General features: G+C 41.6%; 1 pseudogene; it reads right to left on the bottom strand.

Moving 5' to 3' along the window:
- LOC149206349 (uncharacterized) overlaps window positions 1-17476 on the bottom strand; it is a 46341-nt pseudogene extending 28865 nt beyond the window's left edge.
- Between the last annotated feature and the right edge of the window lie 216 nt (window positions 17477-17692).

The following is a 17692-nucleotide window of genomic DNA, read 5'->3' as shown; positions in this document are numbered from 1 at the left end:
CAATTAGACCGAACCCGCGGGAAAATATACAATACAATCCATAAGTCCCCGCATCCACGACTATCATGAAAAATTATAAAGAACTTAAGTTTTAAGCCTTAACCGATTGTGATTGTGATAAAGTCCGGACCCTACTGGATTATAAAATCTAATCCATAAAATCCTATGTGCACAGGCTATCGCAATAGTTTAAAAGCTTAAGTCCATACTCTTGTCGAAGGCTGACTGTGATATGTTATTAAGCTCGGACCCCGCGGGATTATAAAATCTATTCCATAAGTCCCACACGTTTGGAGCTATCGCGGTTTCCAAAATTCCATGGGCCACTACACACCGCTGATTGCGATATGCGATATAATCGGACCTGTCACGATTATACAATGAAATCAAAATAAATATCATGTTCGTGCAATCGCAAAGTTCCAAGATTCATGCCTCATTTGAATTGAGATTGTGATATCCTTCCTCATGTCGATTGTGATATGACATCATGAATGATGTTAGATCCACATCATCCTCCATGTCAGCTACCACATTGTTGCCACGTCACTGCCATGTCATCTGCCATGTCACCCACCACACCACATCATGACATCATTCGTGATGTCACTTCCACGTCACCCCGGGACCCCACAATCACAAGTTTCATAGGGACACGACTTATAACAAATCCTTCACCCTAGCCAATTTGCGATTGCGATTAGGTCACCTGGACTCGACGGGATTATTAACTGCATTTCTAAGAGACCCCGCATCCATGACTATCACAAAGAATTTCAAAGGCTTAAGTCCTGCCTAATGTTGAATGTGATTGCAATAGCCAGACCCGATGGGATTATTCACTCCAACATATAAATCCCCTGCATCCATGCAATCGAAAGAATCACAATTTCAATCCTTCCGAACACCAATTTCGATTTGCGATAAGCAGCTAACCCGATAAGAATTACATGTTAATTCATAAAAATATCATGTCCACGGCTATCGCAAAACCAAAGGAACTTAAGCCATTCCTCCTCTGCCCATTCCGATTGTGATTTGGTCTTATTCGGATTTTCATCTATTTCAATAAGGATTCTCCTTGCTTGAAATATGACGATAATTCAACTCCTGGCCTAAAAAGTGATTGCGATTTTGTGATAAGACTATAAAGTCCGACTTTTATTACCACATACCTCACTCCACATTACTCTCCATGATGGTTGTGTTCAGATTTATTATGCTCTACATTTTTCCTAATTTCCTGCAAAAGTGATTTGTTTCAAATAAAACTCGCTTATCAGTCTCATTTATTTCTAGCTTATCGATTCCTATTTTCCTTGTTCAAGTTCATGACATGGGAAGACAACTGTGCTGATAAACGTAGTTCTGTTCAAACAAATAGACAAACATCCAGAGAATCCGATGGAACAAACAAAGGTGATGAAGACATAAATCACATTCAGAACATTTCTATCAATTTTTTTTTCTTTACGCGTATTGAAGGGATTTGTTTAAATGCCCTCAATGCTCTACACAGTAGATTCAGTTGCTTTTTACTATTTAAGCTTACTTGTTGTATCAAATAAAGGTCCTGAATTTTATGAAGAAAGGCTTACAAAATCTCACACTATTGTACTTTCATCCTTTTCTCAATAGAACGACTGGAACATTGTTTAGGAATTTTCATAAAGAATTTTGAGAAGTTACATTACTATACTCCTGGAATCATCTTTGTGGGAAGGAATAAACTGCTACTATTTCTTTTATGAGCTGAGTAAAGTACATCTAGTATTTCTATTTTTGTACCTCTATTTTGTTCATAAATAAATAGTGAATTTATCTTTTTCAGATTTCTTATTACATGTTATTCAAAGAACAATGTTACATGTATTCCTTTCTGGTCATGATGCCATTGATATTTTTAAATACATGTTCAATGATTCTCTTTGATATTCTAAATGTGATACGAGTTATACACATTATTTTGATTAACTACTTAATCAAAGTAATCATCTTGAAATATTTTCATTTCCATTGTTGTTTGAACAATCTATATTCTCATTTACTAAGGAAAATCATTATAGATCACATCCACATAAATGTTAAACAATCCCAGGTTATAGAGTAGATTTATGCATATGTTTTTATTTGATTCATTACTGCAAATCAATCTATTTCACTCCACTATAAGCATTACACATTCACTCAATAACCTTTCATTGGGAAACTGGTCCCATTATCCCCAGTCGGAGCCATTACCTAAACGAAAAAGGAGTTGTCTTAAGGTCCGGACTCGGTGGTTTTCCCCCTGTGTTGAAGGAGCGCTTTTCGACACCTCAACACTTTTTGGTGCTAGAAGGAAGGCATGCAGACTATGAATAGAAAGCAAGTCCAATCCAAAAACAAAAGGCCATTCCAAGAGTCATTCTCCCTCCAAAATCCTATAACTTCCAGATCCCCTCTTGAATATCCTACTTTTAGATCAGGAGTTCTACAATCACCTCCCAAGTCTCCTAGAATACTTCATGAGCTAATCCCTATGGATTATACTCTAGAATCACCAGAAGTTATAGCTTTGATATAGAAATTGGAAGACATCTCTGTTTTAGCAGAAAAGCCTAAATCATCTGAAGATTTTGAAGGAAGAATAACTTCTATTTTCCAAGGAACTGGTGTTTTAACTCGGTCCCAAAGTGAAAAACTTGGCATCTTGCCATTTGAATTTCCAATTCAATACCGCCGAACGTAAACTTCTACATCATATTTCGAAACATCTACTAGTAAGATTACCTCATTCTCTCATTCACCAACATCTCCATTTCTTCCTTTTTCATTTCCTTTATCTCTACCGTTCACTTCATCTATTTCCATTTCCTCTACACAAATCTTGTGCTGCCTCAAAATAGTACTATCACAGCTACCAGTTCTTCTTTCATCACATCCACTTCCCCAACTGTTACAATGGTAGGTAGACCATGGTCCAATCTAGGAGCTATTCAAATGCAAGCACCACTTCATCCTCTACCAAAACATCCTGAAAGATGGCTTCGTAAATTAAATCCTAACGATGGGTTACCTGTTGAAGATAACCTTCATAACTATATGTTAGCCATCAATATTAATGAAGTAGATGAAGAAGACGTTGTTGTTAGATTATTCTCATACACTCTTACAGGATCAACGGGGTCTTGGTACTTTTCATTACCAACCAATTCTATTACTAGTTGGGATATTTTTGAAGAACTATTTTTGACTAAATTTGGCGATTATCACTCAACCGCATCTCTTATCAATGACCTTTCCAATTTAAAAATGAATTCAGGGGAAAATATAAAATATTTCAATTCCAGATTTAACAAATTGTTAAATAAAATCCTAGCTACTTCTAGACCTAGTGTTGATGTACAAATTGAATGGTATATTTCATCTCTTCCTTCTAAAATAGGAATTTTTTTAGATAGAGCTAATAAAAATACCTTAGTAGATAACATGAAATAAGTTTTGTTCATAGAGAAGTGTAGGTTTTAACCTCGTACAATAATTACCTGCATACGAATTTTAAAACACAGAAAATAAACAATGCGAGAGCATAACACATAAAACACATATACACAGAGATTTTCCCCTGGATCACAAAACCGAGACTACCAGCTTGATTTTTCATTATGTTACTTTCAATGTTACAATACATATTTATACATGCCAAAGCATCCAATACCACGGACCAAAAACCATCGCGTCCAAAACCATGGACCGAAAACCACCGCGTCCAAAACCATGTGCAAAAAACATGCACAAAACCATAGGTAGGTCTGCCCAACCTAGTATAGGGTCCAAAAAACAAAATTTTTTGGGGCGCTACCCCAGACCCCATAGAGGGGGGTTACCTGCACCCCTCAAACCCCCTGTGACCCCCTTGCTATGTAATCGGTGCAATGAAGGGGGGGCTCCACCCCCCCAACCCCTTGGTTAACTACGTGGGCTAGTTGTGGAAAGAATATAACACAACCCAACATCCTCCCACTTGTTGTTTTCTTTCCACAGGGGGCCACAAGAGAGCTTAATCATTTATCCAGCCCTGCAATGCCCATTGTTTCTCTACACCAATAGAACTTCTCAGAGCTCACAAATTTTGTCAATGCATCTGCAGTATTCTTCAAAGTGTCCACCTTTACCAGCAACACCTTTTTGTCTTCTATCATATCCCTCACAAAGTGATACTAAGCATCAATGTGCTTTGTCTTTGAATTATATGCGGGGTTCTTTGCCAAGAACATTGCACTTTGGCTGTCACAGTCTATCCTTATAGCTCCATGTACTAACCCCATAGTTGAACACAATCTCTGCAACCAAACTGCTTCCTTGTTTGCATGAGTGGTTGCCATGTATTCTGCCTCTGTAGTTGATAGTGCCACTACAGATTGTTTCTTACTCATCCAACTGACTGCACCTCCAAATAGGTTAAACACATACCCACTTGTAGATTTTCTCTGATCTGGATCTCCAACCCAGTATGCATCAACAAAGCTAGGAATATCCAACACTTTGTCCAATCCCGGTCTTCCTTGGTAGCACAAACCATAATCACTAGTGCTAGGAAAATACCTGAAAATCTGCTTCACTACTGTCCAATGCTCCTTCCCTAGTTTTGACATAAACCTGGTCAATACTCCCATTGCATGTGCAATTTGTCGTCTAGTACAGACCATTGCATACATCAGGCTACCGATTGCACTTACATATGGAACATGGGACGTGTCCTCTTCCTCTTCTTGTGTCTTGGGACACTGTTCATCAGATAACCTCACACCTACAGGAATAGGAACCTTCACCAGTTTACTATCCTGCATATTAAACCTTTGCAGTATTATCTCGACATACTTCCTCTGGTTTAACTAGAGCTTCCTCTTTTCCTATTCTCTTTTAATTTCCATGCCCAAAATATGGTTTGCAGCACTAAGATCTTTCATGTTGAATTTGGAGGACAATTGGGTCTTTAAATCCTAGATAATTTCATTGTCATTTCCAACCAGCAACATATCATCCACATACAAGACTAGATAAATAACATGGTCACCAATTAATTTAAAATACACATAGTGATTTTCTTTGCTTCTGGTGAAGCCAAGTCCCTGTATAAATGTATCACATTTCTGATACCACATCCTTGGTTATTTTGTTAACCCATACAAAGACTTCTTTAACTTGCATACCATTTCTTTCTTACCCTTCACTACAGAACCTTCAAGTTGCTTCATGTATATCTCCTCTTCCAGATCGCCATGAAGAAATGTTGTCTTCACATCCATCTGTTCTACCTGTTATGAAACCAGCTCAAGAAAAAGATAGAAAATATAGATCAACGCCTTAGAATTCAGCCTCTTCGAGGGGGAAACCTCCTTTACATTAAATAAATGAACAATTATTGGATGATTCAAATTACAAAACCTCCTTTCTATATATACGAGTCTAAGGAGTCACAATATAACCCAGCTGTCCTAACAATAATAATATAAAGCCACAAAAATAACAATAGAGGGATTATATGGGGCACAGTAATAACAATATGGGGACAATAGGGGCACAACAATATTAATAAGGGATACACCTAGAATAGTAATGGGGTAACCACTAGTATTATAGGGACCCAACACTACCTCAAAATCAAAAGAAGTAGCAATAGATAAAAGTAATCTAATAGAAGCTACCTTTGCAACAGGATAAAAAATATCACCAAAATCAATTCCTGACACCTGGGAATAACCTTTTGCTATCAATCGAGCTTTGTATTTCTCTACCTTTCCTTCTACATTTGTCTTATTTTTGAACACCCATTTGTTGCCAATGGTTTTCCTTCCAGCTAGGAACTCCACCAGATCCCAAGCCTAATTTTTGTGCAAAGATGCCATTTCATCAACCATGGCCTCTTTCCAAAGTTTTCCATCCTCTAAATCTACTGCTTCCTCCACAGTTCTGGGATCATCATCAGTAACAGACAAAGAAAAATTTGAACAGAAAGCAGATGGACTATACCTTTCCAATTGCCTTCTTTCTCGAGCTGATATTCTCACACCCGTAGTTTGTGGCTCTTCATCCTCTGATTCCTCCTCCACTGTAGAGTTTGATTCTTCCTCCTTAAGCTCAAACTCTATCTTCTCAAGTTCCTTTGGTTGGAATTTATGTTTAATAACATCTTTTACCTCTTTGAACACCACGTCTCAGATGTACACAACCTTCCTTGTTACTGGGTTCCAAAGCTTATAACCCTTTAAACCATCCTTATACCCAATAAATATGCACTTTTCAGATTTACTATCCAACTTGGTTTGTTTCTCCTTTGGAACATGTACATATGCATCACATCCAAATACCCTCATATGTGAAAGAGAGGGTTTCTTACCAGTACATACCTCTTGTGGAGTCTTATCCTCCAATGCTGATGAAGGTGGTCTTTTGACCAGGTAACATGCTGTCTCCACCACCTTTGCCCAGAATTCTTGTGCTAACCCGGCAACACTGAGCATGCTTCTTTCCCTTTCCATCAATGTCTTGTTAATTCTTTTTGCAACTCCATTTTGCTCAAGTGTGTATGGAGTATTCTTCTTCCGTGCTATACCACACTTTTTACATAATTCTTCAAATTCCTTACTACAGAACTCTCCACCGTTATCTATCCTCAAAACCTTTATCTTCTTCTCTGTCTGGTTTTCCATGAGAGCCTTAAATTCTTTAAACTATCAAAGACTTCAAATTTATTCTTAAGGAAATATATCCATGTATTCCTTGAGAATTCATCTATAAATGATACACAGTACACAGAATTACCCAGTGATGGAATCTTCATAGATCCAAACACATCACTGTGCACAAGCTTTAATATCTGTTTCACCCTCTTACCACTAAAGGGGAAACTCACCTGATTCTGTTTCCCATACACACAATTTTCACAGAAATAAAAATCCAGAGAGCTATTACTCATACCTTCTACCATACCTTTACCATGAAGTATTCGAAGGCCCTTCTCTCCAATATGTCCAAGCCTTTGATGCCACAACATGGTCTTCTCTCTAGAGACCACTAGATTTTCTGCTCCTCTTTCAGGAACCACAGAATTGTTGCACCCATCAACAATAGTGCTACCTTGCTGCTTGTACAGATTTCCAATCCAAACTCCTCGCATCAATACCAGTGCTCCCTGAACCATCTTGCAAGTATCCTTCTCGAACATTGTTTTTACTCCTTCATCATCCACCTTGCTTATGGAAATCAAATTTATGGCCAATGCAGGAATATGTAGAAACCCAGAAGTTTTTAAAACCTTCCACCTTGCAACTTCAACTTTTTTCCATGACCAATGATTCTAGCCTTCCTATCATCCCCTAAGAAGACATCACCACCATGGTATTTCTCATACTCGTAGAACCACTCTCTATGGGGAGTGAAGTGAAATGATGCACCTGAATCAATCAATCATGCCTCATGATCTACATGTGTACTTGAAGAAGCCAAGTACACATCCCCACCTTCATACGAGGTGGTTTTCGCCTCTGCTGAAGGAGCATCATTAGATCCCTTTCCTTTATTGGGAGATTTAGATTTACAATCCCTTTTGTAGTGCCCTTCTTTTCCACATTTCCAGAACACCACCTTTACAAGTTTTCCTGGAGATTTAGATCTCCCACTCGATGACTTATTTTTGTTTATGTTATAGGATTGTCCTCGTACAGACAAGGCATCACCATTCTGGCTCTCCATATGTTTTCATCTCATCTCCTCTATCAGCAAGGATGAGACTATTTCGTCAAACTGCAAGGCAGTTGTATTGCTACCTATTGCAATAACAGGATTATCCCACGAATCTAGTGGAGAACACAACAAATTGATGCACTTATCTTCATCTAAAATTTTAATATCAACGGATAATAGCTGACTTACCACAATATTAAATGTGTTCAAATTCTCTGTCACCGAGTCTCCACCTTTCATCCTCATGTTATATAGCTTTTCATAATTGTAACCATCTGCATAGTCCAATCAAATTTAGCATGACAGATATAACATCAAGCTAACTATCATTCTCATCAACAACATATAACCTAATCGTCAAGATAATTGTCATATAACAACAACAAGTTAACCTATAACATACTCATTATCAAAATATAACATAATCATTAGGTTATCTAATATAAAACAACAATAGAAATGCATACAACTATAGGTTATTATCATTCTTGACTAAACAATGTAATCTTTGAAACGGGAACTGATACTGTTACCCGTTTCGTAGAGATAGCTAAAAAGTGACCTGATTTTGAAAATGGGTGATGCAGAACGCACATGTTTTTTCTAGAGCATAGTTTTTGGCACTTTAGTTTTTTTTATGTACATCACGTTTTAGAATGGTAGTGATTTTCATGCTGATTTTAAAAAGTGAGCATTCTGCATCACACTCCTTTTTTAAAAGCCCTGTTTTTTGGCTTTAAATTTTTTAATGTATAAAATGTAAATAATTATTTAGTAAATTTGATAATTTTTGAAGTGGTCGTTTTCTTCACATTTTCTTGTTTTTTATTATAATTTAAAAAAAAAAAATCGTGAGGTTTTTACTGTTTTGCATTTGTAAATTAGAAGGTCAATATTTAGACTTTTCGATATTCTACATATTTATACATCCTTAATTAATTTTTCAATCGACATGAAATAATTGTTTCTAAAAAACAATATTTTTTAACAATGGACATAAAAATAACCATTTTTAACATAAATATAACTAAAAAACTACACATTTTGATAATTTTTTGTTAGAATTGACATGTCAAAATCACAATTTTTATACGATAATTTTAACTAAAAATGGTTAAATAATAGCTTTTTCTATGAATTTCATGTCAAAAAAATAACAAAAATCACTTTTTGTTTTCAAAAAATAATGATTAACTTAAAAACCAATGCAAAAATCACATATTACCAATATTGAACGTATAACAACCCTAATTGAGTGTTTATTCTTCTCATAAAATTTCAAAGTCAAAACATTGCAAAGCTTGATTTACAAGCATAACTTAAATTTAATCAACAATGTCACGTAATCCAAACTCTTCGTCCTCTAGAGTTTCATCATTGTCCTCTTCCATAATATTTTCTATTTCATTTTGCTCATTTTCCTCTTCTAATGGGTCTTTGATGTCTACGAAACTCCCAATGTATGTCTTTCCAAACATTCCATGTAATGGTGGTTTGGGTTCCTTTGCCTTTTTTGCCACACGTGATTCACTAAAGTCCCCTTTCTTCAACCCAATTTCTTGCATTGCATCTGGAAGAAATTGAAGAGCATTAATTCTTTGCTGAATGAAATTGCATTGTACTGGATCTTTTTCAATTGCAATGCAATTTCTTCCTTTTTGAAGGCAACATGCTAGTGTTGTACCTAATTTTCAAGCACAAAAGAAATAATGAACTAAATTAGTACAATGACATATTAATTAAAAAAATAACATATTCAAATTCAATTCCATATAATAAAACTTACCTGAGCCAGAAAATAAATCCAAAACCCAATCTCCTTCATTTGAACAAATGTCTATAAGATAGTTAATCAATAACTATGGTTTTTGATAAATTTTAACTATCTCTCCTTTTGCTTCTTTGTCTTCATATGTTAGTTTTCTCACAACAGCATCATAACTCAGTATTTGGCTATGACTCTTTCTGTCTACCCGATTAAAAATCATAAACATATGGCTATCATCTTTTGCCCAACTATCAATATGAATGAACTCACAATCATTTATAAATTGTTGATCTTCATTGTGAAGAAGATTTGACTTTTCCCTGTAACATGAAATAGTAAAAGTTAAATTAACTTGTACATAAATAAATTTTTCAACATTAATCAAATATACATTTTAAACGTCTTACCATGTAAGCTGCATCCTTGAATTTGTTTTCCCTTTGAAGCTTGACAATATCATTGCCAATTGTGTGTCTGAATGAAATGTCACAAATCTCCATAATGGTGATGGCGTGACTTCTACAAATCCCGCAACCACTTTACTAAAAGCTTGATAAGTATAAGGGTCACTATCATAGTCAATGTTTGGAATATTGAAACCATGGGGAATATCTGCAATGACTAGGGCATAATCCCTTTTAGGTATGAGTTTAACAATGTCTTCACAGTCGCCTTGTATTACTTGATATTGAATAGTGTCTAGCCCATTCCAAATGAAATGATTAAGAGTTGGATCAAGTTGAATATCCTTAATACGTTGTTTCCTCAGTCTTTCGATCTTTATCTTTTCGATAAAGGTTTTGAAACTATCTGGCACTCCATTATCATCCTTCCTCATCTTTTATAAAATAAACAAATATATGTGTAAGTTATAAATTAAAAATATTACACAGGTGAATAAAAATGAATGTATAAATCAAGATACCTTTTTAAATGCAAGATAAAAAGATTTTAATGTTGATGTAGAACTTGAATCTGGATAGTTGCGTACGACATCATCCCAACTATCTTCATTCAACAATCTAACCATTTGTTCTTGAATTTTCATGTAAACTTTGTGACTGCATAGATAAAGTAACAAAAAGTTAATATAATGATATGTATAACAAATACTACCAAGAACAACATGTTTTATTTAAAATATAATTACAATCTAGAAATAAATAAAAATATTTCAAGAAACTTACTTTTGAAATTCTTCAGACATTTCCTCTAATGATAATTCCCCTGACCTCACACGAGATAATATTGTTTTGACAATTTTCTCATCTTTCACTCCTTGCATCGCCCTCCAAGGTGTGATAGTCATATCGTCTGGAAGATGCTTCATTTCAGGAGCTGATTTACTGTTGCCACATATGAATGGCTTAGACTTTTTGACCTTCTGGTTTTTAATGGCAATGTCTTCCCACATGCCAAAAATCTCATCAATCAACCTCCAAACATCTCCAGTTCTAAATGCCAATTGGAAAATGTTATCAACACCTCTGAATAAATCACTATGTTTGTTGCCCTTTCCACCTTTTGAATTGGTTTTCTCTTCAATTTGATATCCTATTTCCATACAACATTCCTTTCGGAACTCTGCAGTAACTTTTGTCCTATCCCCACCACATTTTTCTTCAAATTCACTATGAATAAATCTAACCCTTTGGATGAAAGTCATAGACATCCTATATTCATTATCTGAATTATGATCCCATGCCACTAACTTTGCTTCTGTATCAGATAAACCAGCGTAAATGATACATTTCATTGTTTCAAAACATGGATTATTAGGATATTCCTCCATCAATTGTCCTTGAGCTTCTATAGAATGGTTCCCCCCAAGCACATAATAATTGTATTCAAAACATTTTGACTTATCAAATGCTTCTTTGTTGGGAACTTGAAGTGGATCAACAAGAAGCACATAACTAACCACATGAGCATATGGATTGTACCTCATCAATGTCTTCAAGTTGTGAACATGCAGATGATGTGGCTTTCTAACTTGATATTGACATTGTACTTCACTTGTTCTATAGGTTTTCCTGACATTAAGCTGAAATGTGCGACCACCATCAATTAAGTTTCTCTTTGTCAAATTCTCTCGAATGACATTTTGTTTTGTTTTGATAATGCCATCTTCTAAATCAACTCCTGGTGTAATGATTTCTCTGCTTTCTTTTGAAGTTTCACTAGGTTCTTGACTGCTGGTAATGACTGCTTCAAAATCATCAACTCTAATTTTCTTGGTCATAACATTCCCACCAGAGTTATTCTTGGGCATTGTTACTTTTGGATTTTTATGGCTCTTCTCAGTTCCAATGTCATCTTCAGTATGGACAACATATGTTTCATCGTCAATTTCAACTTCATCGTTCTCAAAAGTAACTTGTTTACCCTTGCTAGATTTATCCACCAAAGACCTTTTTTTCTGATTCTTTGGATGTAGTTTTGTAGCATTATCAATTACTTCATTTTGCCTTTTTTCCATATTTTCTTCTGACACTGAGTAAAAACTGCTGACAACTTTCATGATATCATTCTCAATGAAATGAATGCCTCCCAACTTAATTGAACAACTTTCAACGAAATTCTGCCAAACAAAATATCATATGTCAATAAAAAACAAAGTTAAAAAATATAGTGAGACACTTTAAAAAACACAAAATACAAATATAAATAATAATACTTACGATGTTTTCTGTCATCTCATTTACGATTTGACTACACAACTTTGTAGATACCTCGCTCGTGTCATACAATGAATATGATAGTTGGTATTTAAACCTTTCATGTGACTTGGGAGCTTCTGTAAGTACGTAAACAACTTCAGTGTCCAGTACTGAACACATATCTACGACTCTTCCCATCACCTCAAAAACTCCATTATCATTCGGTATATCGATATATAGATATATATTCACATTTGCACTTTCTCTTTCTTTCACATACCACATTCTTGATGGAAATTTCACCTCTTTCGAATTCTTCCAGTCTGAAATCATCTTCTTATCACTTGCGGCACTTGAAAGATTTGTAGCCATGAGCTCAGGTGGAGTTCGTTCACCAATGTTTCTTTTAGTAGCACCTTTATGAGTCTTTGGTCCAGAAAGATTCACTGAAATTCTCTTTGATGCCATTTTCCTGAAAAATAGAAACACATAAATTAGTAAATAATAAAAACATATTAACTTAAAGTAACAACGAAAACATATCATAAATTTTAATCAACAATCGCCCCACCCGCCCGCCCCACCCCTCCGGGCGCCCTCACCCGGCCCCCCGCCCGACACCCTCACCCACCCGCCCGCCTCATCCGAACCCCCCTCCGCCCGGGCTCCCTACCTCTTCCCACACCCGCCCACCCCGCACCACCTCACCCGCCCGCTCCAACCCTCCCGGCGCCCTCACCCCTTCGGGCGCCCTCGCCCGCCCGTTCGCCCGGCGCCCTCACCCACCCACCCGCCCCAACCGAACCCCCCTCCGCCCGGGCTCCCTACCTCTCCCCCAACCCGCCCACCCCGCACCCCATCATGCACCCCTCACCCACCCGCTCAACCCCTGCTGGCGCCCTCGCCCGCCCCCCCGCACGGCACCCTCACCCACCCGCCTGCCTCACCCGAACCCCCCTCCGCCCGGGCTCCCTACCGCACCCCCTCACCCCGCACCCCTTAACCCGCACACCTCGCACCCCCTCACCCGCCCACTCCAACCCGCCCACCCCGCCCCTTTAGGCGCCCTCGCCCGCCCACCCGCCCCACACCTCCAGGCGCCGTCACCCGGCCCCCGGCCCGGCGCCCTCGCCGCCCCCCGCGACCGGCGCCCTCATCCACCCGACCGCTTCACCCGAACCGCCCTCCGCCGGGCGCCCTCGTGCAGGGGCCACCCGGGCCGCCCGCGCCCTCGCCCGGCAGGCAGGGCGACCCTGCTTGCCGGGAGAGGGCGCGGGTGGCCCGGGTGGCGCCTGCACGAGGGCACCCTCCCTTGTGCAGGCGCCACCTGGGCCGCCCGCGCCCTCGCCCCGCAGGCAGGGTCGCCTTGCCTGCCGGGCGAGGGCGCCTGCGGCCCGTGTGGCGCCTGCACGAGGGCGCCCCCCCTTCACATTATTTCACGCTTAGTTCATTTTTGTGTCGCATTGTGCCAACCTTTCGTCGCACCACAACCGCCGTTTTGTCGCATCATAACCACTGTCCGCCCGCCGTGCAGAACCGCGCCCGCCCGCACTCGTCGGGGCGCCCGCCCGCCCGTCGTCCAGAACCGCGCCCGCCCGGGTCGTCCACCGCCCGTCGTGCAGAACCACGCCCGCCAGCTCGTCGCACCGCCGGGTGACTCGCCCGTGCAGACCCGCGCCCATCAGCTCGTCGCACCGCCGGGTGACTCGCCTGTGCCCGCTCGTGTATGTCAGCTCGCTGGGTGACCGCACTTGCTCGTCGGGTGACCGCGCCCGTGCCCGCCTATGTATGTCAGCTCACCGGGTGACCGCACCCGCTCGTCGGGTGACCGCGCCCGCGTCCGTTCGCCGGGTGACCATGCCCGCTCGTCGTGCACGGGGCGCTCGCCCATCGTGCAAGGGCGTCCGCCCGCCGTGCATGCCTACCCGGGTCGTGCCCACCGCTCGTCCGTCGTGTAAAGATGTGCTCCCACGTCGTGTGAAGGGGTGCCCCCCCGTCGTGTGCCTGCCCGAGTCACGAGGGCCTTACATCCTCCTCCACCTAAAATCGTTGTCGTCCTCGACAACACACCATCCTGGTAGCTCTCCACCAAGATCGTCATCAACCATGATGTAGACCCCTCCATATAAGGCAAACATCACTGCAACATATATAAGGCTCCGTCTCCATCAGGGTATCCTCTCCATGTGCAAACTGCCCATGCATATCAACAAGTGCTACACATCCCAGTCATGTGTCAACACTCATCTCCACGATCCCATGCTCAGGTTCATGGAAACTCCATCCATCTCATCTGCAACATGTTGTCCATGATGTTTGGTGTCAATGTGCTACAAGTAATCAGCCACATTTATCCCAACATCATCATGTGTGAAAAGTAGTTGAGTCTCGGCTCAACCCATGTCCAAGTGTTGCCACCAAGGCATCATCATCATCATCGTGACCCCATCACCTCAAAGTGTCTCATCGATCCTCCACATCAAGTCACTCTTCCAAGCCATGCCCATACATGTACTTTGGAAGTATGCATCCCATACTGCATCAAAGTCTCCTGACCTCAGCTCCTCAATGCATCAGACCTCTAAGTCCACCATGTATGATGTCCCCAAAAGTCACAACAATCTCATGTCATCATGAGCTCCATAAACCATCCCCAACCAACACTCTAGCAAGCATACAAGTCTCGGCCAAAAGGTCCCTGCAAGATGCCTCAGCTCTCCATGTAGTAGGATTGCTCCATAGTCGCTCACAACTCCATCCAAGTAATCAACTCTCGATGTGCCCCATTCAGGTCCATGAAGCCCTCTTCATTATCTGCAATGTGCCATCCTCAAGTCTCCAACCTGATGTCCATGACTTTGTTGCCCATGTAGTCCAACCAAGTACATCACAACATCGGTCATCCTCATCCAAGCTGCAATCTTCGGTTTAGTGAACTCGGTCACCCAACCATATCATCATCATCACGAGTCCCTTCCATCATAGCTCCTCCACCAAGGTGTCCATCAAGACTATCTCTTGGTCTCGGCCATGAGAAGTCCACCCAATCATCATCATCACGAGTCCCTTCCATCATAGCTCCTCCACCAAAGTGTCCACCAAGACTATCTCTGGGTCTCGGCCATGAGAAGTCCACCCAAGGGTGTGCCCTTCAATCTGTCCATGAGTCATGCCGGGCACTTAGCCATGTGGCTAAAGCATGACCCAATCATCCACAACGATCATCAAGTTCCACCCTTGTCACGGGCCTTTGCACCTTCAACCATAAGGTCACAAGTAGCCCCAACAAGTCCTGCAATAGTTGACAATCCTCGTTTCTCCATACAAGGTTCCATCATAGTCATCCATGGCAAGATCCTCCATAGCATAGGCAAACTGGCTTTGCCTTTCACTGCACAAGGTCCATCTACCAAATGCCCAAATGAAACACAAGTACCAATACTTACTTCATCATCATGAGGCTCCTCCTCATTCATCCATGTTGACAAACTGCACGATCCTGGTTCAAATTGATCAGCCTCAAGTTCGTCCTTCATCGTAGTCATGCCTGCAACATCTTCATCATAGAAGGGGACAACAATAGCCTTGTTGCCCTTCAAGAATTCTCGTCCAAGTATCATATCGAAGTCATTCATCTCCATCGTAATGAAGTCCAACTGACCTCCCCATTCTTCTATCTGCACAGGTACATCGTGTACCAAACCTGCCACCTTAGCTCTAGAGCCCACTGCCTTGACCTCCATAGTAGATGTCAGCCCAGCCTCTTTTGCTAACCGTGTAGTCATAAAGTTATGTGTAACTTTCGTGTCTACCAGAGCTTGAATGGTTTTACCATAAACCATCAAGTCTATGTAACCCAAACTGTTCTCCATAACCTTTGTCACGAGCAACCCTGCTCACCAGCTCAGACCGAGCTCTGATACCACCTTTACTTCGGTAAAGGTGTGTAGCAGCTTCAACACCTCGTGAACCTACTCTGATACCACCTGTCACGCCCCCAGGCCTACGGTAGTCTTCCAACCGTGTCCGGCGAGGTGCGGCACCACCGTACACTTTCTTTTTAACAATACTCATGCACATGGACTACGCCTTTCCACATTAACATACTTAGTTTGTGTTTCTCAACTAAGTAAAATGCAGTAACCTTTATACTTAATGAAGCCCATACTCATTCATTATCCAATATGCAATTAAACCGAGAACAATAACAATTGCACACAAGTATAAAGGGAGGGGCAACTCCCGAACAAGTCTGCCCGATAACAATATATTATGATAATCTTCAATATTACATCAACAAGTGTACTTGGCAAAATCCAAGCCAACACTTAACAATATTTACAACAAGGCAAGACAACCTTTTACATACACATTTGTGCACCTTTGCCCAAGAGCGGGTACCCACACGGGTCACCAAGACGCTCATACAATCCTACACAAATACCGTGTACAGAACCTCCTCAACCGTGATAAACCTTCACATAACCCAATCCACAACATGCGAGACCTTCTTATCTTTCATGCGCATGAGGAATGTGCATATCCTCAAGACCTTCGCACTTTTCCTTGTCCTTATGCGAAGACACTCCAAGCGAAGTTCGATGGAGAAATGAAGCTCCATCCTCCATCAATATATACGCTCCTCTCATGTGTTTTAAGGGGGGGGTGCACCACTCATGGCCGACCCCACCATTACACATATGTGCCCACGTATATATATATTATATTATATTTTATTATTTTTAACCACACATATTTGTATATGTGTACAAGCCTCCATAATATATGTTTATGCGTTCATTTGGAGAGGGGTGTCCAGCCTTAAGGCCGACCCCCATATCCTTCGCTCAACGCCCATAACCACATATTAACACGTCGGCTTCGCTCATGTGTAAATCCTCAACGCATGGGTATAACCTTCTTTCACCCTTCACATTATTTCACACTTAGTTCATTTTTGTGTCGCATTGTGCCAACCTTTCGTTGCACCGCAACCGTTGTTTTGTCGCATCATAACCGCTGTCCGCCCGCGGTGCAGAACCGCGCCCGCCCGTCCATCGTGCAGAACCGCGCCTGCCCGGGTCGTCCACCGCCCGTTGTGCAGAACCGCGCCCGCCAGCTCGTCGTCCCGCCGGGTGACTCGCCCATGCAGATCCGTGCCCAACAGCTCGTCGCACCACCGGGTGACTCGCCCGTGCCCGCTTGTGTATGTCAGCTCACCGGGTGACTGCACCCGCTCGTCGGGTGACCGCGCCCGCGCCCGCCTGTGTATGTCAGCTTGCCGGGTGACCGCGCGCGCGTCCGTTCGCCGGGTGACCATGCCTGCTCGTCGTGCACGGGGCGCCCGCCCATCGTGCAAGGGCGCCCGCCCGCCGTGCGTGCCTACCCGGGTCGTGCCCACCGCTCGTCCGTCGTGTAAAGAGGTGCTCGCCCGTCGTGTGAAGGGGCGCCCGCCCGTCGCGTGCCTGCCCGAGTCACGAGGGCCTTACAGCAGCCCCCCTTGTGCAGGCGCCACCCGGGCCGCCCGCGCCCTCGC

Source organism: Pinus tabuliformis, chromosome 1_2 (genome assembly GCF_031772625.1).
Source record: "Pinus tabuliformis cultivar Carrire ecotype Pingquan chromosome 1_2, CPIR1, whole genome shotgun sequence".
NCBI lineage: Eukaryota > Viridiplantae > Streptophyta > Pinopsida > Pinales > Pinaceae > Pinus > Pinus tabuliformis.
Note: the sequence above shows the minus strand (reverse complement) of the source record. Positions and strands in the feature narration are given on the sequence as shown.